Source organism: Leptosomus discolor, unplaced genomic scaffold (genome assembly GCF_034619465.1).
Source record: "Leptosomus discolor isolate bLepDis1 unplaced genomic scaffold, bLepDis1.hap2 HAP2_SCAFFOLD_63, whole genome shotgun sequence".
NCBI lineage: Eukaryota > Metazoa > Chordata > Aves > Leptosomiformes > Leptosomidae > Leptosomus > Leptosomus discolor.
This window is the reverse complement of record NW_028237738.1, coordinates 492,135-519,177: the sequence shown is the minus strand read 5'-3', so window position 1 is coordinate 519,177 and position 27,043 is coordinate 492,135. Positions and strand designations below refer to the sequence as shown.

The 27,043-nt window shown below is 60.1% G+C and overlaps 1 protein-coding gene across 1 annotated transcript in view; it reads right to left on the bottom strand.

Moving 5' to 3' along the window:
* The window catches only part of LOC147413153 (M-phase inducer phosphatase 2-like), a 91,466-nt gene that overhangs the window by 25,644 nt on the left and 38,779 nt on the right, over positions 1-27,043 (bottom strand). The window lies entirely within an intron of this gene.

Sequence of the window (27,043 nt, the reverse complement as noted above, 5' to 3'; positions counted from 1 at the left end):
ACGCCCTCGACGACCCCAACGCCCTCGACGACCCCAACGCCCTCGACGACCCCAACGCCCTCGACGACCCCAACGCCAGGCAAACCGTCACATCCAGATGCACACCCCAACGCCCGACGACCCCAACGCCCTCGACGACCCCAACGCCCTCGACGACCCCAACGCCCTCGACGACCCCAACGCCAGGCAAACCGTCACATCCAGATGCACACCCCAACGCCCTCGACGACCCCAACGCCCTCGACGACCCCAACGCCAGGCAAACCGTCACATCCAGATGCACACCCCAACGCCCTCGACGACCCCAACGCCCTCGACGACCCCAACGCCAGGCAAACCGTCACGTCCAAATGTACACCCCAACGCCCTCGACGACCCCAACGCCCTCGACGACCCCAACGCCCTCGACGACCCCAACGCCCTCGACGACCCCAACGCCCTCGACGACCCCAACGCCAGGCAAACCGTCACATCCAGATGCACACCCCAACGCCCGACGACCCCAACGCCCTCGACGACCCCAACGCCCTCGACGACCCCAACGCCCTCGACGACCCCAACGCCAGGCAAACCGTCACATCCAGATGCACACCCCAACGCCCTCGACGACCCCAACGCCCTCGACGACCCCAACGCCAGGCAAACCGTCACATCCAGATGCACACCCCAACGCCCTCGACGACCCCAACGCCCTCGACGACCCCAACGCCAGGCAAACCGTCACGTCCAAATGTACACCCCAACGCCCTCGACGACCCCAACGCCCTCGACGACCCCAACGCCCTCGACGACCCCAACGCCCTCGACGACCCCAACGCCCTCGACGACCCCAACGCCAGGCAAACCGTCACATCCAGATGCACACCCCAACGCCCGACGACCCCAACGCCCTCGACGACCCCAACGCCCTCGACGACCCCAACGCCCTCGACGACCCCAACGCCAGGCAAACCGTCACATCCAGATGCACACCCCAACGCCCTCGACGACCCCAACGCCCTCGACGACCCCAACGCCCTCGACGACCCCAACGCCCTCGACGACCCCAACGCCCTCGACGACCCCAACGCCAGGCAAACCGTCACATCCAGATGCACACCCCAACGCCCTCGACGACCCCAACGCCCTCGACGACCCCAACGCCATGTAAACCGTCACATCCAGATGCACACCCCAACGCCCTCGACGACCCCAACGCCCTCGACGACCCCAACGCCATGTAAACCGTCACATCCAGATGCACACCCCAACGCCCTCGACGACCCCAACGCCCTCGACGACCCCAACGCCCTCGACGACCCCAACGCCCTCGACGACCCCAACGCCAGGCAAACCGTCACATCCAGATGCACACCCCAACGCCCTCGACGACCCCAACGCCCTCGACGACCCCAACGCCCTCGACGACCCCAACGCCAGGCAAACCGTCACATCCAGATGCACACCCCAACGCCCTCGACGACCCCAACGCCCTCGACGACCCCAACGCCATGTAAACCGTCACATCCAGATGCACACCCCAACGCCCTCGACGACCCCAACGCCCTCGACGACCCCAACGCCCTCGACGACCCCAACGCCATGTAAACCGTCACATCCAGATGCACACCCCAACGCCCTCGACGACCCCAACGCCCTCGACGACCCCAACGCCCTCGACGACCCCAACGCCAGGCAAACCGTCACATCCAGATGCACACCCCAACGCCCTCGACGACCCCAACGCCCTCGACGACCCCAACGCCAGGCAAACCGTCACATCCAGATGCACACCCCAAAGCCATCCCCGACCCCAAAGCCAGGTAAACCGTCAGATCCAGATGCACACCCCAACGCCCTCGACGACCCCAACGCCCTCGACGACCCCAACGCCCTCGACGACCCCAACGCCCTCGACGACCCCAACGCCATGTAAACCGTCACATCCAGATGCACACCCCAACGCCCTCGACGACCCCAACGCCAGGCAAACCGTCACATCCAGATGCACACCCCAACGCCCTCGACGACCCCAACGCCAGGCAAACCGTCACATCCAGATGCACACCCCAACGCCCTCGACGACCCCAACGCCAGGCAAACCGTCACACCCAGATGCACACCCCAACGCCCTCGACGACCCCAACGCCAGGCAAACCGTCACACCCAGATGCACACCCCAACGCCCTCGACGACCCCAACGCCCGGCAAACCGTCACACCCAGATGCACACCCCAACGCCCTCGACGACCCCAACGCCCTCGACGACTCCAACGCCCTCGACGACCCCAACGCCCTCGACGACCCCAACGCCAGGCAAACCGTCACACCCAGATGCACACCCCAACGCCCTCGACGACCCCAACGCCCTCGACGACCCCAACGCCCTCGACGACCCCAACGCCAGGCAAACCGTCACACCCAGATGCACACCCCAACGCCCTCGACGACCCCAACGCCATGTAAACCGTCACACCCAGATGCACACCCCAACGCCCTCGACGACCCCAACGCCCTCGACGACTCCAACGCCCTCGACGACCCCAACGCCCTCGACGACCCCAACGCCAGGCAAACCGTCACACCCAGATGCACACCCCAACGCCCTCGACGACCCCAACGCCATGTAAACCGTCACACCCAGATGCACACCCCAACGCCCTCGACGACCCCAACGCCAGGCAAACCGTCACACCCAGATGCACACCCCAACGCCCTCGACGACCCCAACGCCAGGCAAACCGTCACACCCAGATGCACACCCCAACGCCCTCGACGACCCCAACGCCAGGCAAACCGTCACACCCAGATGCACACCCCAACGCCCTCGACGACCCCAACGCCAGGCAAACCGTCACATCCAGATGCACACCCCAACGCCCTCGACGACCCCAACGCCCTCGACGACCCCAACGCCCTCGACGACCCCAACGCCCTCGACGACCCCAACGCCAGGCAAACCGTCACACCCAGATGCACACCCCAACGCCCTCGACGACCCCAACGCCAGGCAAACCGTCACACCCAGATGCACACCCCAACGCCCTCGACGACCCCAACGCCAGGCAAACCGTCACACCCAGATGCACACCCCAACGCCCTCGACGACCCCAACGCCAGGCAAACCGTCACACCCAGATGCACACCCCAACGCCCTCGACGACCCCAACGCCAGGCAAACCGTCACATCCAGATGCACACCCCAACGCCCTCGACGACCCCAACGCCCTCGACGACCCCAACGCCCTCGACGACCCCAACGCCCTCGACGACCCCAACGCCAGGCAAACCGTCACATCCAGATGCACACCCCAACGCCCTCGACGACCCCAACGCCAGGCAAACCGTCACATCCAGATGCACACCCCAACGCCCTCGACGACCCCAACGCCCTCGACGACCCCAACGCCCTCGACGACCCCAACGCCCTCGACGACCCCAACGCCCTCGACGACCCCAACGCCAGGCAAACCGTCACATCCAGATGCACACCCCAACGCCCTCGACGACCCCAACGCCCTCGACGACCCCAACGCCCTCGACGACCCCAACGCCAGGCAAACCGTCACATCCAGATGCACACCCCAACGCCCTCGACGACCCCAACGCCCTCGACGACCCCAACGCCCTCGACGACCCCAACGCCAGGCAAACCGTCACATCCAGATGCACACCCCAACGCCCTCGACGACCCCAACGCCCTCGACGACCCCAACGCCCTCGACGACCCCAACGCCCTCGACGACCCCAACGCCAGGCAAACCGTCACATCCAGATGCACACCCCAACGCCCTCGACGACCCCAACGCCCTCGACGACCCCAACGCCAGGCAAACCGTCACATCCAGATGCACACCCCAACGCCCTCGACGACCCCAACGCCCTCGACGACCCCAACGCCAGGCAAACCGTCACATCCAGATGCACACCCCAACGCCCTCGACGACCCCAACGCCAGGCAAACCGTCACATCCAGATGCACACCCCAACGCCCTCGACGACCCCAACGCCCTCGACGACCCCAACGCCCTCGACGACCCCAACGCCCTCGACGACCCCAACGCCCTCGACGACCCCAACGCCCTCGACGACCCCAACGCCCTCGACGACCCCAACGCCCTCGACGACCCCAACGCCAGGCAAACCGTCACATCCAGATGCACACCCCAACGCCCTCGACGACCCCAACGCCCTCGACGACCCCAACGCCCTCGACGACCCCAACGCCATGTAAACCGTCACATCCAGATGCACACCCCAACGCCCTCGACGACCCCAACGCCCTCGACGACCCCAACACCCTCGACGACCCCAACGCCCTCGACGACCCCAACGCCATGTAAACCGTCACATCCAGATGCACACCCCAACGCCCTCGACGACCCCAACGCCCTCGACGACCCCAACGCCCTCGACGACCCCAACGCCCTCGACGACCCCAACGCCCTCGACGACCCCAACGCCCTCGACGACCCCAACGCCAGGCAAACCGTCACATCCAGATGCACACCCCAACGCCCTCGACGACCCCAACGCCCTCGACGACCCCAACGCCCTCGACGACCCCAACGCCCGGTAACCGTCACATCCAGATGCACACCCCAACGCCCTCGACGACCCCAACGCCCTCGACGACCCCAACGCCCGGTAACCCGTCAAATCCAGATGCACACCCCAACGCCCTCGACGACCCCAACGCCCGGTAACCCGTCACATCCAGATGCACACCCCAACGCCCTCGACGACCCCAACGCCCGGTAACCCGTCACATCCAGATGCACACCCCAACGCCCTCGACGACCCCAACGCCCTCGACGACCCCAACGCCCTCGACGACCCCAACGCCCTCGACGACCCCAACGCCCTCGACGACCCCAAAGCCAGGTAACCCGTCACATCCAGATGCACACCCCAACGCCCTCGACGACCCCAACGCCCTCGACGACCCCAACGCCCTCGACGACCCCAACGCCCTCGACGACCCCAACGCCCTCGACGACCCCAACGCCAGGCAAACCGTCACATCCAGATGCACACCCCAACGCCCTCGACGACCCCAACGCCAGGCAAACCGTCACATCCAGATGCACACCCCAACGCCCTCGACGACCCCAACGCCAGGCAAACCGTCACATCCAGATGCACACCCCAACGCCCTCGACGACCCCAACGCCAGGCAAACCGTCACATCCAGATGCACACCCCAACGCCCTCGACGACCCCAACGCCAGGCAAACCGTCACATCCAGATGCACACCCCAACGCCCTCGACGACCCCAACGCCAGGCAAACCGTCACATCCAGATGCACACCCCAACGCCCTCGACGACCCCAACGCCCTCGACGACCCCAACGCCCTCGACGACCCCAACGCCAGGCAAACCGTCACACCCAGATGCACACCCCAACGCCCTCGACGACCCCAACGCCCGGCAAACCGTCACACCCAGATGCACACCCCAACGCCCTCGACGACCCCAACGCCCGGCAAACCGTCACACCCAGATGCACACCCCAACGCCCTCGACGACCCCAACGCCCTCGACGACCCCAACGCCCTCGACGACCCCAACGCCCTCGACGACCCCAACGCCCTCGACGACCCCAACGCCAGGCAAACCGTCACACCCAGATGCACACCCCAACGCCCTCGACGACCCCAACGCCATGTAAACCGTCACATCCAGATGCACACCCCAACGCCCTCGACGACCCCAACGCCAGGCAAACCGTCACACCCAGATGCACACCCCAACGCCCTCGACGACCCCAACGCCCGGCAAACCGTCACACCCAGATGCACACCCCAACGCCCTCGACGACCCCAACGCCCGGCAAACCGTCACACCCAGATGCACACCCCAACGCCCTCGACGACCCCAACGCCCTCGACGACCCCAACGCCCTCGACGACCCCAACGCCCTCGACGACCCCAACGCCAGGCAAACCGTCACACCCAGATGCACACCCCAACGCCCTCGACGACCCCAACGCCATGTAAACCGTCACATCCAGATGCACACCCCAACGCCCTCGACGACCCCAACGCCAGGCAAACCGTCACATCCAGATGCACACCCCAACGCCCTCGACGACCCCAACGCCCTCGACGACCCCAACGCCAGGCAAACCGTCACACCCAGATGCACACCCCAACGCCCTCGACGACCCCAACGCCCTCGACGACCCCAACGCCCTCGACGACCCCAACGCCCTCGACGACCCCAACGCCCTCGACGACCCCAACGCCAGGCAAACCGTCACACCCAGATGCACACCCCAACGCCCTCGACGACCCCAACGCCATGTAAACCGTCACACCCAGATGCACACCCCAACGCCCTCCACGACCCCAACGCCAGGCAAACCGTCACACCCAGATGCACACCCCAACGCCATCCACGACCCCAACGCCAGGCAAACCGTCACACCCAGATGCACACCCCAACGCCCTCGACGACCCCAACGCCAGGCAAACCGTCACACCCAGATGCACACCCCAACGCCCTCGACGACCCCAACGCCAGGCAAACCGTCACATCCAGATGCACACCCCAACGCCCTCGACGACCCCAACGCCAGGCAAACCGTCACATCCAGATGCACACCCCAACGCCCTCGACGACCCCAACGCCAGGCAAACCGTCACATCCAGATGCACACCCCAACGCCCTCAACGACCCCAACGCCCTCAACGACCCCAACGCCCTCAACGACCCCAACGCCAGGCAAACCGTCACATCGAGATGCACACCCCAACGCCCTCGACGACCCCAACGCCCTCGACAACCCCAACGCCAGGCAAACCGTCACATCGAGATGCACACCCCAACGCCCTCGACGACCCCAACGCCCTCGACGACCCCAACGCCCTCGACGACCCCAACGCCCTCGACGACCCCAACGCCCTCGACGACCCCAACGCCCTCGACGACCCCAACGCCCTCGACGACCCCAAAGCCAGGTAACCCGTCACATCCAGATGCACACCCCAACGCCCTCGACGACCCCAACGCCCTCGACGACCCCAACGCCCTCGACGACCCCAACGCCCTCGACGACCCCAACGCCCTCGACGACCCCAACGCCAGGCAAACCGTCACATCCAGATGCACACCCCAACGCCCTCGACGACCCCAACGCCAGGCAAACCGTCACATCCAGATGCACACCCCAACGCCCTCGACGACCCCAACGCCAGGCAAACCGTCACATCCAGATGCACACCCCAACGCCCTCGACGACCCCAACGCCAGGCAAACCGTCACATCCAGATGCACACCCCAACGCCCTCGACGACCCCAACGCCAGGCAAACCGTCACATCCAGATGCACACCCCAACGCCCTCGACGACCCCAACGCCAGGCAAACCGTCACATCCAGATGCACACCCCAACGCCCTCGACGACCCCAACGCCCTCGACGACCCCAACGCCCTCGACGACCCCAACGCCAGGCAAACCGTCACACCCAGATGCACACCCCAACGCCCTCGACGACCCCAACGCCCGGCAAACCGTCACACCCAGATGCACACCCCAACGCCCTCGACGACCCCAACGCCCGGCAAACCGTCACACCCAGATGCACACCCCAACGCCCTCGACGACCCCAACGCCCTCGACGACCCCAACGCCCTCGACGACCCCAACGCCCTCGACGACCCCAACGCCCTCGACGACCCCAACGCCCTCGACGACCCCAACGCCAGGCAAACCGTCACACCCAGATGCACACCCCAACGCCCTCGACGACCCCAACGCCATGTAAACCGTCACATCCAGATGCACACCCCAACGCCCTCGACGACCCCAACGCCAGGCAAACCGTCACACCCAGATGCACACCCCAACGCCCTCGACGACCCCAACGCCCGGCAAACCGTCACACCCAGATGCACACCCCAACGCCCTCGACGACCCCAACGCCCGGCAAACCGTCACACCCAGATGCACACCCCAACGCCCTCGACGACCCCAACGCCCTCGACGACCCCAACGCCCTCGACGACCCCAACGCCCTCGACGACCCCAACGCCAGGCAAACCGTCACACCCAGATGCACACCCCAACGCCCTCGACGACCCCAACGCCATGTAAACCGTCACATCCAGATGCACACCCCAACGCCCTCGACGACCCCAACGCCAGGCAAACCGTCACATCCAGATGCACACCCCAACGCCCTCGACGACCCCAACGCCCTCGACGACCCCAACGCCAGGCAAACCGTCACACCCAGATGCACACCCCAACGCCCTCGACGACCCCAACGCCCTCGACGACCCCAACGCCCTCGACGACCCCAACGCCCTCGACGACCCCAACGCCCTCGACGACCCCAACGCCAGGCAAACCGTCACACCCAGATGCACACCCCAACGCCCTCGACGACCCCAACGCCATGTAAACCGTCACACCCAGATGCACACCCCAACGCCCTCCACGACCCCAACGCCAGGCAAACCGTCACACCCAGATGCACACCCCAACGCCATCCACGACCCCAACGCCAGGCAAACCGTCACACCCAGATGCACACCCCAACGCCCTCGACGACCCCAACGCCAGGCAAACCGTCACACCCAGATGCACACCCCAACGCCCTCGACGACCCCAACGCCAGGCAAACCGTCACATCCAGATGCACACCCCAACGCCCTCGACGACCCCAACGCCAGGCAAACCGTCACATCCAGATGCACACCCCAACGCCCTCGACGACCCCAACGCCAGGCAAACCGTCACATCCAGATGCACACCCCAACGCCCTCAACGACCCCAACGCCCTCAACGACCCCAACGCCCTCAACGACCCCAACGCCAGGCAAACCGTCACATCGAGATGCACACCCCAACGCCCTCGACGACCCCAACGCCCTCGACAACCCCAACGCCAGGCAAACCGTCACATCGAGATGCACACCCCAACGCCCTCGACGACCCCAACGCCCTCGACGACCCCAACGCCCTCGACGACCCCAACGCCCTCGACGACCCCAACGCCCTCGACGACCCCAACGCCCTCGACGACCCCAACGCCCTCGACGACCCCAACGCCCTCGACGACCCCAACGCCCTCGACGACCCCAACGCCCTCGACGACCCCAACGCCAGGCAAACCGTCACATCCAGATGCACACCCCAACGCCCGACGACCCCAACGCCCTCGACGACCCCAACGCCCTCGACGACCCCAACGCCCTCGACGACCCCAACGCCCTCGACGACCCCAACGCCCTCGACGACCCCAACGCCAGGCAAACCGTCACATCCAGATGCACACCCCAACGCCCTCGACGACCCCAACGCCCTCGACAACCCCAACGCCAGGCAAACCGTCACATCCAGATGCACACCCCAACGCCCTCGACGACCCCAACGCCCTCGACGACCCCAACGCCAGGCAAACCGTCACGTCCAAATGTACACCCCAACGCCCTCGACGACCCCAACGCCCTCGACGACCCCAACGCCCTCGACGACCCCAACGCCCTCGACGACCCCAACGCCCTCGACGACCCCAACGCCCTCGACGACCCCAACGCCCTCGACGACCCCAACGCCCTCGACGACCCCAACGCCAGGCAAACCGTCACATCCAGATGCACACCCCAACGCCCGACGACCCCAACGCCCTCGACGACCCCAACGCCCTCGACGACCCCAACGCCCTCGACGACCCCAACGCCAGGCAAACCGTCACATCCAGATGCACACCCCAACGCCCTCGACGACCCCAACGCCCTCGACGACCCCAACGCCAGGCAAACCGTCACATCCAGATGCACACCCCAACGCCCTCGACGACCCCAACGCCCTCGACGACCCCAACGCCAGGCAAACCGTCACGTCCAAATGTACACCCCAACGCCCTCGACGACCCCAACGCCCTCGACGACCCCAACGCCCTCGACGACCCCAACGCCCTCGACGACCCCAACGCCCTCGACGACCCCAACGCCCTCGACGACCCCAACGCCCTCGACGACCCCAACGCCAGGCAAACCGTCACATCCAGATGCACACCCCAACGCCCTCGACGACCCCAACGCCCTCGACGACCCCAACGCCATGTAAACCGTCACATCCAGATGCACACCCCAACGCCCTCGACGACCCCAACGCCCTCGACGACCCCAACGCCATGTAAACCGTCACATCCAGATGCACACCCCAACGCCCTCGACGACCCCAACGCCCTCGACGACCCCAACGCCCTCGACGACCCCAACGCCCTCGACGACCCCAACGCCCTCGACGACCCCAACGCCCTCGACGACCCCAACGCCAGGCAAACCGTCACATCCAGATGCACACCCCAACGCCCTCGACGACCCCAACGCCCTCGACGACCCCAACGCCAGGCAAACCGTCACATCCAGATGCACACCCCAACGCCCTCGACGACCCCAACGCCCTCGACGACCCCAACGCCATGTAAACCGTCACATCCAGATGCACACCCCAACGCCCTCGACGACCCCAACGCCCTCGACGACCCCAACGCCCTCGACGACCCCAACGCCATGTAAACCGTCACATCCAGATGCACACCCCAACGCCCTCGACGACCCCAACGCCCTCGACGACCCCAACGCCCTCGACGACCCCAACGCCCTCGACGACCCCAACGCCCTCGACGACCCCAACGCCCTCGACGACCCCAACGCCAGGCAAACCGTCACATCCAGATGCACACCCCAACGCCCTCGACGACCCCAACGCCCTCGACGACCCCAACGCCAGGCAAACCGTCACATCCAGATGCACACCCCAAAGCCATCCCCGACCCCAAAGCCAGGTAAACCGTCAGATCCAGATGCACACCCCAACGCCCTCGACGACCCCAACGCCCTCGACGACCCCAACGCCCTCGACGACCCCAACGCCATGTAAACCGTCACATCCAGATGCACACCCCAACGCCCTCGACGACCCCAACGCCAGGCAAACCGTCACATCCAGATGCACACCCCAACGCCCTCGACGACCCCAACGCCAGGCAAACCGTCACATCCAGATGCACACCCCAACGCCCTCGACGACCCCAACGCCAGGCAAACCGTCACACCCAGATGCACACCCCAACGCCCTCGACGACCCCAACGCCAGGCAAACCGTCACACCCAGATGCACACCCCAACGCCCTCGACGACCCCAACGCCCGGCAAACCGTCACACCCAGATGCACACCCCAACGCCCTCGACGACCCCAACGCCCTCGACGACTCCAACGCCCTCGACGACCCCAACGCCCTCGACGACCCCAACGCCAGGCAAACCGTCACACCCAGATGCACACCCCAACGCCCTCGACGACCCCAACGCCATGTAAACCGTCACACCCAGATGCACACCCCAACGCCCTCGACGACCCCAACGCCATGTAAACCGTCACATCCAGATGCACACCCCAACGCCCTCGACGACCCCAACGCCAGGCAAACCGTCACATCCAGATGCACACCCCAACGCCCTCGACGACCCCAACGCCAGGCAAACCGTCACATCCAGATGCACACCCCAACGCCCTCGACGACCCCAACGCCCTCGACGACCCCAACGCCCTCGACGACCCCAACGCCCTCGACGACCCCAACGCCCTCGACGACCCCAACGCCCTCGACGACCCCAACGCCAGGCAAACCGTCACATCCAGATGCACACCCCAACGCCCGACGACCCCAACGCCCTCGACGACCCCAACGCCAGGCAAACCGTCACATCCAGATGCACACCCCAACGCCCGACGACCCCAACGCCCTCGACGACCCCAACGCCCTCGACGACCCCAACGCCCTCGACGACCCCAACGCCCTCGACGACCCCAACGCCCTCGACGACCCCAACGCCCTCGACGACCCCAACGCCAGGCAAACCGTCACATCCAGATGCACACCCCAACGCCCTCGACGACCCCAACGCCCTCGACGACCCCAACGCCAGGCAAACCGTCACATCCAGATGCACACCCCAACGCCCTCGACGACCCCAACGCCCTCGACGACCCCAACGCCCTCGACGACCCCAACGCCCTCGACGACCCCAACGCCCTCGACGACCCCAACGCCCTCGACGACCCCAACGCCCTCGACGACCCCAACGCCAGGCAAACCGTCACGTCCAAATGCACACCCCAACGCCCTCGACGACCCCAACGCCAGGCAAACCGTCACGTCCAAATGCACACCCCAACGCCCTCGACGACCCCAACGCCCTCGACGACCCCAACGCCCTCGACGACCCCAACGCCCTCGACGACCCCAACGCCCTCGACGACCCCAACGCCCTCGACGACCCCAACGCCAGGCAAACCGTCACGTCCAGATGCACACCCCAACGCCCTCGACGACCCCAACGCCCTCGACGACCCCAACGCCCTCGACGACCCCAACGCCCTCGACGACCCCAACGCCCTCGACGACCCCAACGCCCTCGACGACCCCAACGCCCTCGACGACCCCAACGCCCGGTAAACCGTCACGTCCAGATGCACACCCCAACGCCCTCGACGACCCCAACGCCCTCGACGACCCCAACGCCCTCGACGACCCCAACGCCCGGTAAACCGTCACGTCCAGATGCACACCCCAACGCCCTCGACGACCCCAACGCCCTCGACGACCCCAACGCCATGTAAACCGTCACATCCAGATGCACACCCCAACGCCCTCGACGACCCCAACGCCCTCGACGACCCCAACGCCATGTAAACCGTCACATCCAGATGCACACCCCAACGCCCTCGACGACCCCAACGCCCTCGACGACCCCAACGCCCTCGACGACCCCAACGCCCTCGACGACCCCAACGCCCTCGACGACCCCAACGCCAGGCAAACCGTCACATCCAGATGCACACCCCAACGCCCTCGACGACCCCAACGCCCTCGACGACCCCAACGCCCTCGACGACCCCAACGCCCTCGACGACCCCAACGCCCTCGACGACCCCAACGCCCTCGACGACCCCAACGCCCTCGACGACCCCAACGCCCTCGACGACCCCAACGCCCTCGACGACCCCAACGCCCTCGACGACCCCAACGCCAGGCAAACCGTCACATCCAGATGCACACCCCAACGCCCTCGACGACCCCAACGCCCTCGACGACCCCAACGCCCTCGACGACCCCAACGCCAGGCAAACCGTCACATCCAGATGCACACCCCAAAGCCATCCCCGACCCCAAAGCCAGGTAAACCGTCAGATCCAGATGCACACCCCAACGCCCTCGACGACCCCAACGCCCTCGACGACCCCAACGCCCTCGACGACCCCAACGCCCTCGACGACCCCAACGCCATGTAAACCGTCACATCCAGATGCACACCCCAACGCCCTCGACGACCCCAACGCCATGTAAACCGTCACATCCAGATGCACACCCCAACGCCCTCGACGACCCCAACGCCCTCGACGACCCCAACGCCCTCGACGACCCCAACGCCAGGTAAACCGTCACATCCAAATGCACACCCCAACGCCCTCGACGACCCCAACGCCCTCGACGACCCCAACGCCCTCGACGACCCCAACGCCCTCGACGACCCCAACGCCAGGTAAACCGTCACATCCAAATGCACACCCCAACGCCCTCGACGACCCCAACGCCCTCGACGACCCCAACGCCCTCGACGACCCCAACGCCATGTAAACCGTCACATCCAGATGCACACCCCAACGCCCTCGACGACCCCAACGCCCTTGACGACCCCAACGCCCTCGACGACCCCAACGCCAGGCAAACCGTCACATCCAGATGCACACCCCAAAGCCAGCCCCGACCCCAAAGCCAGCCCCGACCCCAAAGCCAGCCCCGACCCCAAAGCCAGCCCCGACCCCAAAGCCAGGTAAACCGTCACATCCAGATGCACACCCCAAAGCCATCCCCGACCCCAAAGCCATCCCCGACCCCAAAGCCAGGCAAACCGTCACATCCAGATGCACACCCCAAAGCCATCCCCGACCCCAAAGCCAGGTAAACCGTCACATCCAGATGCACACCCCAACGCCCTCGACGACCCCAACGCCCTCGACGACCCCAACGCCCTCGACGACCCCAACGCCCTCGACGACCCCAACGCCCTCGACGACCCCAAAGTCAGGTAAACCGTCACATCCAGATGCACACCCCAACGCCCTCGACGACCCCAACGCCCTCGACGACCCCAACGCCCTCGACGACCCCAACGCCCTCGACGACCCCAACGCCCTCGACGACCCCAACGCCCTCGACGACCCCAAAGTCAGGTAAACTGTCACATCCAAATGTACACCCCAAAGCCCTCGACGACCCCAAAGCCCTCGACGACCCCAACGCCCTCGACGACCCCAACGCCCTCGACGACCCCAACGCCATGTAAACCATCACATCCAGATGCACACCCCAACGCCCTCGACGACCCCAACGCCCTCGACGACCCCAACGCCAGGCAAACCGTCACATCCAGATGCACACCCCAAAGCCATCCCCGACCCCAAAGCCATCCCCGACCCCAACGCCAGGCAAACCGTCACATCCAGATGCACACCCCAACGCCCTCGACGACCCCAACGCCAGGCAAACCGTCACATCCAGATGCACACCCCAACGCCCTCGACGACCCCAACGCCCTCGACGACCCCAACGCCCTCGACGACCCCAACGCCCTCGACGACCCCAACGCCAGGCAAACCGTCACACCCAGATGCACACCCCAACGCCCTCGACGACCCCAACGCCATGTAAACCGTCACATCCAGATGCACACCCCAACGCCCTCGACGACCCCAACGCCAGGCAAACCGTCACATCCAGATGCACACCCCAACGCCCTCGACGACCCCAACGCCAGGCAAACCGTCACATCCAGATGCACACCCCAACGCCCTCGACGACCCCAACGCCCTCGACGACCCCAACGCCCTCGACGACCCCAACGCCCTCGACGACCCCAACGCCCTCGACGACCCCAACGCCCTCGACGACCCCAACGCCCTCGACGACCCCAAAGCCCGGTAAACCGTCACATCCAAATGTACACCCCAACGCCCTCGACGACCCCAACGCCCTCGACGACCCCAACGCCAGGTAAACCGTCACGTCCAAATGTATACCCCAAAGCCCTCGACGACCCCAAAGCCCTCGACGACCCCAAAGCCCTCGACGACCCCAAAGCCCGGTAAACCGTCACGTCCAAATGTACACCCCAAAGCCCTCGACGACCCCAAAGCCCGGTAAACCGTCAAATCCAGATGTACACCCGAAAGCCCTCGACGACCCCAACGCCCTCGACGACCCCAACGCCCTCGACGACCCCAACGCCCTCGACGACCCCAACGCCCTCGACGACCCCAACGCCCGGTAAACAGTCACATCCAGATGTACACCCCAACGCCCTCGACGACCCCAACGCCCTCGACGACCCCAACGCCCTCGACGACCCCAACGCCCTCGACGACCCCAACGCCAGGTAAACCGTCACGTCCAAATGTATACCCCAAAGCCCTCGACGACCCCAAAGCCCTCGACGACCCCAAAGCCCTCGACGACCCCAAAGCCCTCGACGACCCCAAAGCCCTCGACGACCCCAAAGCGCGGTAAACCGTCAAATCCAGATGTACACCCGAAAGCCCTCGACGACCCCAAAGCGCGGTAAACCGTCAAATCCAGATGTACACCCGAAAGCCCTCGACGACCCCAAAGCCCTCGACGACCTCAAAGCCCTCGACGACCCCAAAGGCAGCTAAACCGTCACATCCAGATGCACACCCCAAAGCCCACCACGACCCCAAAGGCAGCTAAACCGTCACATCCAGATCCCCCCCCCAAAGCCCACCACGACCCCAAAGGCAGCTAAACCGTCACATCCAGAGGCACACCCCAAAGCCATCCCCGACCGCAACGCCAGGCAAACCGTCACATCCAGAGGCACACCCCAAAGCCATCCCCGACCCCAACGCCAGGCAAACCGTCACATCCAGAGGCACACCCCAAAGCCATCCCCGACCCCAAAGCCATCCCCGACCCCAAAGCCAGGTAAACCGTCACATCCAGAGGCACACCCCAACGCCCTCGACGACCCCAACGCCCTCGACGACCCCAACGCCCTCGACGACCCCAACGCCCTCGACGACCCCAACGCCCTCGACGACCCCAACGCCCTCGACGACCCCAACGCCCTCGACGACCCCAACGCCCTCGACGACCCCAACGCCCTCGACGACCCCAACGCCCTCGACGACCCCAACGCCCTCGACGACCCCAACGCCCTCGACGACCCCAACGCCCTCGACGACCCCAACGCCCTCGACGACCCCAACGCCCTCGACGACCCCAACGCCCTCGACGACCCCAACGCCCTCGACGACCCCAACGCCATGTAAACCGTCACATCCAGAGGCACACCCCAACGCCCTCGACGACCCCAACGCCCTCCACAACCCCAACGCCAGGCAAACCGTCACATCCAGAGGCACTCCCCAACGCCAGGCAAACCGTCACATCCAGAGGCACACCCCAAAGCCATCCCCGACCCCAACGCCAGGCAAACCGTCACATCCAGAGGCACACCCCAAAGCCATCCCCGACCCCAACGCCAGGCAAACCGTCACATCCAGAGGCACACCCCAAAGCCATCCCCGACCCCAACGCCAGGCAAACCGTCACATCCAGAGGCACACCCCAAAGCCATCCACGACCCCAAAGCCATCCACAACCCCAACGCCAGGCAAACCGTCACATCCAGAGGCACTCCCCAACGCCAGGCAAACCGTCACATCCAGAGGCACACCCCAAAGCCATCCCCGACCCCAACGCCAGGCAAACCGTCACATCCAGAGGCACACCCCAAAGCCATCCCCGACCCCAACGCCAGGCAAACCGTCACATCCAGAGGCACACCCCAAAGCCATCCCCGACCCCAACGCCAGGCAAACCGTCACATCCAGAGGCACACCCCAAAGCCATCCCCGACCCCAACGCCAGGCAAACCGTCACATCCAGAGGCACACCCCAAAGCCATCCACGACCCCAAAGCCATCCACGACCCCAACGCCAGGTAAAGCGTCACATCCAGAGGTACACCCCAACGCCACCTACGACCCCAACGCCAGGTAAACCGTCACATCCAGATGTAGACCCTGTCCCCATCCAAAGCCTGCCAAACGTCCCCATCCAAAGCCTGCCAAACGTCCCCATCCAAAGCCTGCCAAACGTCCCCATCCAAAGCCTGCCAAACGTCCCCATCCAAAGCCTGCCAAACGTCCCCATCCAAAGCCTGCCAAACGTCCCCATCCAAAGCCTGCCAAACGTCCCCATCCAAAGCCTGCCAAACGTCCCCATCCAAAGCCTGCCAAACGTCCCCATCCAAAGCCTGCCAAACGTCCCCATCCAAAGCCTGCCAAACGTCCCCATCCAAAGCCTGCCAAACGTCCCCATCCAAAGCCTGCCAAACGTCCCCATCCAAAGCCTGCCAAACGTCCCCATCCAAAGCCTGCCAAACGTCCCCATCCAAAGCCTGCCAAACGTCCCCATCCAAAGCCTGCCAAACGTCCCCATCCAAAGCCTAAACCGATCCAAACCCTAAAATCCCGACATAAACCCTAACCTCCGAACCCTAAACCGATCCAAACCCCAACTTCCCAACGTAAACCCCAACGTCCCGACGGAAACCCTAAACCTAACACCTAGGTGTAAACCCAAACATGAAATGACATAACCCCCCGCTGCTCTTTTCTGGACCCCTGTGACCGTCCCTCACCAGGTTGCAAGGGATGTCTTTTCAAGCTGAACTGAAGAACGCATCAGCCTGCTCCTGGCGACACACGGGAGTTGTGTCAGTGCTCGGGAGCATCGGCTCAGAAACAGATTCACAAAAACAAAAGTAAAATGACATAGAACAAACATGTGAAAGCTAGGCCAAAAAAGTAAATGCGTAATTTAAACTGAAAATTACAGAAAAGTTAAATGTAAAATCTGAATCAGAAACCTAAACATACAGTGACATAAAACCTAAACATAAAAAGAGACAGAATCTAAATCTCAAATCTCAGCCTAACATCCAGACCTAAAATCTAAACATAAAGTTGTATAAATACTAGATGTTAAATCTAGACTTAAAAAGTTGAACTTGAAATCTGAATGTAAAATCTAACCCTAAAATCAAATTGTAAAGTGACATAAAACGTAAACATAAAAACAAAACCTAAAATGACGTAAAATCTAAATGGAAAATAGGACAAAATCTAAACCGAAAATCGAAATCTAAAATCTAGACCTAAAATCTCACTGTAAAGTGGCATAAAATCCTGCTGCTCCTTTCTGTACCTCTGTGACCGCCCTTTGGCTCGGAAACAGATTCAGAAAAATAATCTAAATGGAAAATGCCATAAAATCGACAGGCAAAACCTAAACAAAAAAAGGTCAACTCTACACCTAAAATGACAGACTTCCCTCAAACAGTATTTATAACCTATCCAAGTAAGGGGACGCCAATACTTCCAATAGGTTTCATAATCCACAATGTAGGTCTTTGTGCTCAACTAGAGATTCTGATTTCAAACAAGAACAAACAATGAAATAACCCCTTTCCCCACAAAAAAAACCCACACCAAACCAAAACCTTCCTGCCGTCATATTGGCACGCCGGGGCTGTGATCTAACCTGCTTTGAGCCAGCTCTAGAAGCAGAAGGAAAGGTTGCTTCCCAGTCCAGGCACAGCAAGAGCAGGCTGCTCCTGACGGGATGGGGATCTCCGGGCCAGCAGGACCTACCTCAGCACCCCAGTAAGGCAGCAGGGCAGCCCCAGAGGTGGCTACAAGTCCAGAGCACCAGGCAAAGCCACGGGGACAAGGCAGGGCCCATACCAAGCCAGGAAGGTAAGTCAGGATCACGGCCAGCCAGCACAGCCAAGGTCAGACACAGTCCCGTGGGGGCCAGGCAGGCCTACAAGGACAAGACAGACAGACAGAACAACAGCCAGCATGCTGGGGCCGGGAGCAATGAAGACCCACACTCCCACAGCACTGCTCAGGGAGAAGGTTATAGCCTCAGGCTGAGCTTCAATGGAGCTCCTGGGCTGGGGCCAGGCTGGGGGGAGACCCCAGGAGAGGCTGAGCAGGGTCATTAAGGCTGTTCTCGCCCTTGGGGCCCTGGAAGTGAAGGTTCCCCCCAGAGGGGAAAAAGGGTTTTAAAAGACGGAACAAGTATTCCCATTCCACTATGAGGAAGGCAACTCTACTTATATCATGGGCACAGGATACTGAACTAAAATCAAACCTATCACCTGGAATCTCCCTCCTACCAATCCCAAGGCGCTCGCTTGTCCAAGCTCGTTTCCAAATCCTGCAAACTTAGGAGAAGAACCCATATTCCTTCTCGCTTCACCATCAGCATGTGAAGCGGCACTCCTAAAGAAGTCACAGGCAGCTCAGTGTCCAAGGAAGGCTTAAACAGGGAATACTTCTTCACTGACCTTTCAGAGTAGCCGGAGGAAACCCGCCTATCAGATTTGAGTGCTCAGGAAACGCGGGATACCTTTACAGTACAGATTAAACATTGCTCAGAACAGGACCACAAGAAAACTGGCTGCGTTCATCTTACACGACGGTCCTGGTACCCAGCACTATCTCCTCAATGCACTTGCAGGAAAGTGGATCTTTCCACTAAGCACAGCTGATTGGATAGTCCCCAGCTGCCCCTGGAGAGGAACAACCCCAGGCACCAGTATATGCTGGGGGCTGCCTGGCTGGAAAGTGGCTTTGCAGAAAAGGACCTGGGGGACACCAAGTTGAACACGAGGCAGCAACGTGCCCTTGCTGCAAAGGCGGCCAACAGCACCCAGGGCTGCCTTGGGAGGAGTGCTGCTGGCAGGCTGAGGGCAGTGATCCTTCCCCTCTGCGCAGCTGTGGAAGCAGAGCTAGAGGCGACCTGGAAATTAGACTTGGATTAACGGTGCAGCAGTGTTCCCCCGCTAAGGAAGGGCACAAAAGCAGAGTGCGGCGGGTACACAAGGAATCCATTCCCCAGGAGCTCCCCAGGCAACCTTGGCTGTTGGCAACATCAGGGGAGCTTGATGTGCTGACTCTGAGAGACAAACGGCACGGCACAGAGGGTGGGGGCGGCCAGGCTCTGCGGTACCGCCCTGGGATGGGAACTGGATGGTGCTGCGGAACCAATAAGCTGCGTATTTGCTACCCGGGGCCGACGCTGTCATTCCTTGAGAGAATACTGTCCTTTGGGTGGACTTTGCCCATCATAATCTCACTATAATCCCAGAACCTGCCTCCATCCCAAAAGCTACCCGCCTTCAAGGTGCGGCCATCCCTCGCTGAGCTTGAGCCCTGAATGTCTCTAGCCTGTACCTCTAAAAGTGAAGCGGGAGAGTTGGACACCAATCATAATGAGGGTCTGTACGACTGGAGTCACTCAAGCTCCGCCCAAAAAGTAAAAAATAGTATAAAAATAGCTTAAGAGAGGAGGCTGTTCGGGAAGATGTCATCGCTGACATGTCACAGACTCCCTTAAACTTCTGGGATCAGTCGACAGGCTGAGCCTCTCTTTCCCCCCACAGGGAGACCTTTGGGTAAGACTCAAACACTCGCTTGCACCACGTGCTCCCCAGCAAACTTAGAAATCTCTGTCGAGTTGCTTTTATAACTTAGTGTGTTTTATAGCCAGGCTGTGTTACTCTTACCTGAAACTTGCACGTGCTTTGCAGACAGCGAGTTTATCACCAGCAATCCAACCAACTTGTGTGTCTGTTGCCTTGGTGGCACCCAACTAATCTCAAAGACAACAAGAGAATCGACATAAAAGAATGTTAAAGGTCTGGTTTCATATGTAAGGTTAGGAGTGACATCGCTGACTTCACTGTAGTTTTGTATATAAGATCCAGCTTTAGCTCTCAAAAGCTGTGCTAGCTTTATGGAGTTACCACCTCACACCCTTTTTTGTGCAGACTGGAATTAAACCAGTATCTGGACTCTGTGGTTGTCTGCTCTTTGCACACTGGGTAAAAGAACCCTGATTTGGGGACAGCAGAACCTCCAGGCCAGCAGAAAGAAAGGCTGCTGAGCATCAAACAGATGGATGCACTTTGAAGAGCTTTCAGAACTCAACAGTGCTCTGCCACAAGGTTTCTGATGACGCAGCCTGAAGCTGCGTTTCAACAAACGATCCAGCTTAGTACCTGCCAGCACTCTAACGAACAGCAGTCTCTCGGCTCAGGGCTCGGGTTTTAGAGAGACTTGGGCCACAAACAAATGCCACAGATGTAGAAAACCTGAAGACTGAGAGCAACTGAAACATAACTGTTATTTTTCCATTCCAGCAACCAGTTCTAAAACTACTTAACTCGTGCACTTCCGTAACAGAACACGGTAACTAACAAAAAGAAAGCCTTTTCTTCAGAACAGATTAGTGCGTTTTACAAGAAAGCCACCATTGCAACTTACAAAGTCAGCATTATCATTAGCAATGCACCTCTCCTGAAGAGGGAATCCCGACCCTTTTTCAAATGTCAGCTGCAACAGTGTGTGAATAAAAATCCCCACAAAAACCCACACTAAATCCCACTCACACTCATACCCCAAAAGCTCCATTTAGATTATATACCCATGTATTTATAACAGGTCTTCAGAGATTACAACAATAGCAATTCCGGTCCTTCTCCTCCAGGAACCAGCTACAAAAGAGTAAGACAATTCTGTGTTAGTACCATAGAGCCGAGTTCTACAACCCCCTACGTGACAGTTCTTGCTTTACAACACTTTAGCAGATGGAGACTTCATGGTAGACCACAAAAGCGGTTTTTAGATCCACTATTATCTTCCTCTTCCAACACAGGAAATCAAGTTACTGCCAGAGAAGCACATGCCAAAAACAATCTCCAAACTAAAAAGAATGTTTAACAAACCACAAAGGGCATCCAAGATAACACACATTTTGGTTTTTGTCTTTATTATTCTCTTCAAGATGATTCTGTCTAGAAACACTACAGCTCATTCTGAAAAGGACAAAGAACATGCTTCCCTTCAGGAAGAATTTTTCCAATTGCTGATTCTTCCCCAGACTGTGTTATACTGGGGAGCTCCTTTCCTCTTGCCAACTTCTGTTGCTATGCAGAGCCCAAAAACTAAGAGTGAGCCTGAACCCTTCTACAGGCAGCAGGGTCAGCACAGCATTTTACTGTTAAGGAGGTAGAGAACGGAATAATAGAAAAAGAAATACCAAAGAAAAAACATGAATAAGGGAAAAAGGAAGATACTAACCATTCCTTTTACATATATATATATATCCTAATTGTATATATCTAAATATCACTTATTAACCATTTTAAGCCTCTTAGCCATTCCTTTTCCATTTATAAACTCTTAATAAATCAGCTGAGCACTTCTAAAGACAAAAAGCTTTGCCGCTTTTTGGACTGCGGTAAGAAAATTCTAAAGCAGAGTCTTCCTGGCGTGGGGTGAAGTGTCCCCAACAGAGACACAAGCCCTAACACAGGAACAGATCTGTGTCTTGCTGAAAATTTGCACTCCAAGAATCACAAGTTCTGCTCCAGGGCAGTACAGCACTATTTTACCCCCCAGACTTTGGGTTTCCTCTGGGCTGCGGCTGCTGAAATCGCCCCCCCGTGTGCCCCCAGGCCTTCCGCTGAAGGGGGCTGGGCAGAGGGGTGGTGGGCGGGGCGGTGCATGGGGGCTGCATCACCCCCATGGCACAATGCCCCGGGGCAGGATCAAGGGAGCCCCCTGCCCTGTCCCTGCAGAGCTGGCCCGGGCAGCCCAAGGGAGACATCCCCGAGGAGGTCCCTGAGGAGCCGGCGGAATGGCTTGGAGGGGCTGAGGGAGGACGAGCGGAGGCCGCACGGGGCTGCTGGGGAGGAGAACCATCAGCGACAGCCCGAGGTGCCCAGGGCTGTCGGGCCTTTCCAGCTGGAGAGCAGCGGCCAGGCAAGGGGATGCCTTCTGGAGGAGCACTGCGGAGCTCGCCATCCTCACCCCTGCGGAGCCAGGGGCAGCGGCAGTAAGAAGGGGGACGCAGGCATGCTGGCAGGGGTGCCAGTGCTTTGGAGCACCCACAGGTGCCCTGCCAGGCGTGGTGGAGGGGGATTCTTGCCCCCGAGGTCGATCAGGCCGGGGGCATTTGGCCGCTCTGGGCAGCCCCGGAGGTGGCTCCAGGTTGAGGGAGAAGCAGGGGTCAGGCACCTCCTGGGAGGTGCGACCAGCCTGTGGGAGGAGGAGGAGGAGGCAGGTCATGCTCACATGCTCAGGGAGCAGCCGATCACCAGTGCTGGGGTCAGGAAGGAATTTTCCCCCGGGGCAGATTGGCACTGGGCCCTGGGGGTTTTTTGCCTTCCTCTGCAGCACTGAGCACCACCACTTGTGAGGGCCCCTCTGCTCCGGTTTGGCTGGGTCACTGCCTGCTGCTCCTGCCCCACGACAATGGCCTCTCGGGCCCTGCAGCTGGGCGGAGGAAGGCTTTTTTACCCCCGAGGTGGGCTAGCAAGTGTCCCCGGGGGTTTTTTGCCTTCCTCTGCAGCACGGCCCCTTGCCAGGGCTCCTCTGGGCCGTTCTGGCCAGCTTCTTGCCTGCGGCTCTCGCACCTCCCAGGCGCTGCTTGTGCCCTGGCTCTCTCGGGCTCTCGTGCCCTTTGCAGTTTGTAGCGGGAGCGAGCTCTGCTCTTGCCTCGGCTCCATTTCCCCAGGGGTTTGGGCTTGGGCAAAGCAGCCTGTGCCTTGACAGATTCCACCTGTCCAACCTAACCCTAAAACGATATAAAATCGTAACCTGAAACCCAAACCTAAAAACTATACCTAATTATAAAAAATAAAGTCTAGACTTAAAAAACAAAACATAACATATAGACATATAATTATGTAACATCTAAACATAAAAAGACATCAACGAAGTCTAAAGGTAAAATGACATAATGTGAGCTAAAAGCCGAACCAAAAAAGCTCGCCCTGAAACAGGCAGCTCAGATGCAGACCGTAACTCTAAAAGGTGAGCTAAACCCCGAACCAAAAACCTAATCATGAAACATGCAGGTCAGATGCAAACTCGAAGTCTAAAGGTGAGCTAGAAGCCGAACCAAAAGACTCACCCTGAAACAGGCAGGTCAGATGCAAACCCAAAATCTAAAGGCAAGCTAAAGCCTAAACCAAAAAGCTCACCCTGAAAAGGCAGCTCAGATGCAAACCCAAACCCTAAAGGTGAGCTAAAAGCCAAACGAAAAAGCTTACAGATAAACAGGCAGATCCAATGCAAACCCAAACTTTAAATTTGAAGCTAAAAGCCGAACGAAAAACCCCACTCAGAAACAGGCAGGTCAGATGCAAACACAAACTCTAAACGTGAGCTTAAAGCACGAACCAAAAAGCACGCCCTGAAACAGGCAGGTCAGATGCAAATCCCAACTCTAAAGGGGAGGTAAAAACCGAACAAAAAGGCTCACCCCAAAACAGGAAGGTCAGATGCAAACCAAACTTGAAATGTGAGCTTGAAGCCGAACCAAAAAGCTTACCCAGAAACAGGCAGGCCAGATGCAAACACAAACTCTAAAGGTGAGCTAAAGCCCGAACCAAAAACCTCACCCAGAAACAGCCAGATCAGATGCAAACCCCAAGACTAAAGGTGAGGTAAAAACCGAACTAAAAGGCTCACTCTGAAACAGGCAGCTCAGATGCAAACCCAAATTCTAAATTTGAAGCTAAAAGTAGAGCCGCATTTTAAATGAAATCTCAAACTTCCCACAGACACTTCAGACGCATTTGAGGATTTCAAAAGCTGTCATTGAACAGATCAGCGAAAGAACTCCGCAATCCAAGCTGATGGTGAAGCAGGTCTGTTTATTACAGCTCTGCAGCGCTGGGTGCAGCGAGGGTCAGGTACCCTAAGGATGCTGCACCCCGAGCCGTGGTAATTGCATCCTATTTAAAGCAACAAAACTTACATATTTACCTATTTATCACTCTGTCCCGCTTCGGATGTCAATTAGATCTCCTCCCCCTTGCGCAGGCACAGTCTTCCCCTTCGGGGGTCTTTTGGTGGTCTTGGGGAGGAAGTAAGAGTTCCTCGATAGTCTTCATCATGACTGTCCTTTTGAACCCGTCCTCCAGAGTGCGCAGTTCAGCCACAGCTGGGCAGTGTCTCGTCTCCACACACCCCCCCACCCCCACCCCACGACCACAGCTCAAGGCAACATCCCCCTCCGTGGTCACGGTCTCTTGCACAAATACAATTCCTCCCCCATCCCCATCTCACCTAAAACAATGAAGCAGGCCTTCGAGTGATCAAGACCCTACTTGAGCACAATGAAGCAGGCCTTCAAGTGATAAAGACCCTACTTAAGCCCTGCCAAGGGCAGGGGGTCACACTCTTGTTTACCAAAGACAAGGCTAGCTAGCTAATATTGCAGAGACTAAAGCATATCACATATTTCAAAAAGAATATTTTCAGATATTTTCTACTTTCCCATCTCAAAACACATACACACGACTATTTTTGAAACAGTACAATTCACACTGCGACATACACTACAGGTACCTCCTTTTTCAGAAAGTTTCCTTCCTACTAGCACCATCTGCAAACTCATCTCTAGTAACTGTTTGTCATCCGATGGTTTTGGCAAGGCTGAACAAAACCTTCGGAGGGGGCAGTGATATTTATCCTCAGCGAGAGGAAAACACAGGGCCGGTAACATTCCAGGATTCATTTGTCATTTGAGCCCAACTATTCTCTTTTAGCTATCCCATCAGATATCGAGGGGGCTGTTAAAACTTTTAGAACACACAGCAGATTATACTAAAACCACCCACTGCCAACCTCCCAGGAAGGCTCTTCAATTCCGCTGTACGGGCCCCCACAGCTGCCCTTCTGCATAGCACACACAGGCTCTACACAGCTCTCACAGAAGCCTCTCACAAAACAGTCTGCCTAAACCAGCGGAATCACCGGAGGAGAAGCAACTGGCCCCTGTGGCACTGAGCTCATCGCCCACAGAGGCGGTGCCAGAGCTTTTAGGAGTGCAGCATTTAAGGTAACTAGAACCAGAAGCGAGGAATTGTTATACAATCAACTTCAATCACAGTCATTCTGTCGTTATTTAACTAAGAGTGTATTTAATAGATCAACGCTGATTTACTTGCTTATAAAATATACACACAGATCAACACAAGGTATTTTTAGCCTAAAACCTCGGTATTTGACAACATCCCAAGACACATTTAAAGTGTCTTTTTCCCTGAACCTTCTGCAAATGCTAGAGCTTTCCACAAACTGCACGTTTTACACACACAAATAACACGTACAAATGGACTCATCACACTTGCAACACTGCAGAACACAAACATTACTTTTTACATCTTCTCAACACTATTTCCTAGTAACAACACGGTCAGAACTTAAAAACATCAAGGCCACTGGAGTCATCTCAGAATTCAAACACCACAGAGCTTTCAGTTTTCTTCTGTTAAGTTCCTCATCACCGTCAGCCACCCAGGAGAACTCCTCCCTTCCACTCACAAGGGTGTCGTGACTTTAAAAAACCCCAAAGGCAAGTTCCCTACGGCGCACCCCCGCACTCCGCGGCCGAGCCGCCCCGCAGGTCACTCCCAGCCCCCGGCACACAGTAAAACGCAGCGGGCAGACACAAACCCTCCCCAAACGCACCCCCGTTTCCCCGCAGGGCCGACCCTGCCCCGCAGCAGGCGCTCGCCCGCCCCGCACCCCCCGCCGCCCCAGGGCCGCTCCGCCCCTCCCGCCCCGCCACCGGCACGGCCGGACCCGCCGCTCCCGCCCCGCAAACCCCCTCCCCGGCCACGCGCCCCCGAGCGATCGCTTCTCTTTTCCGCCGAGTCCCTTGCGACCCCCCGCCTGCCCCGGCCCCGGCTCCCCTCCCCAGCCGCTGCCCGGCCCCGTGGCTCCCCTGGGTCTCTCCTCACCGCCGCCCCCGCCCTTTCTTTTTTTTTTCCCTTTTTGCCCCTTCCCTCCCAGCCGGCCCCAGAGCACCACCGCCGGGGAAGAGGCTGGAGCACGGACCTACCGACGCCGCCGGGGCCGGGCCGGGCCGC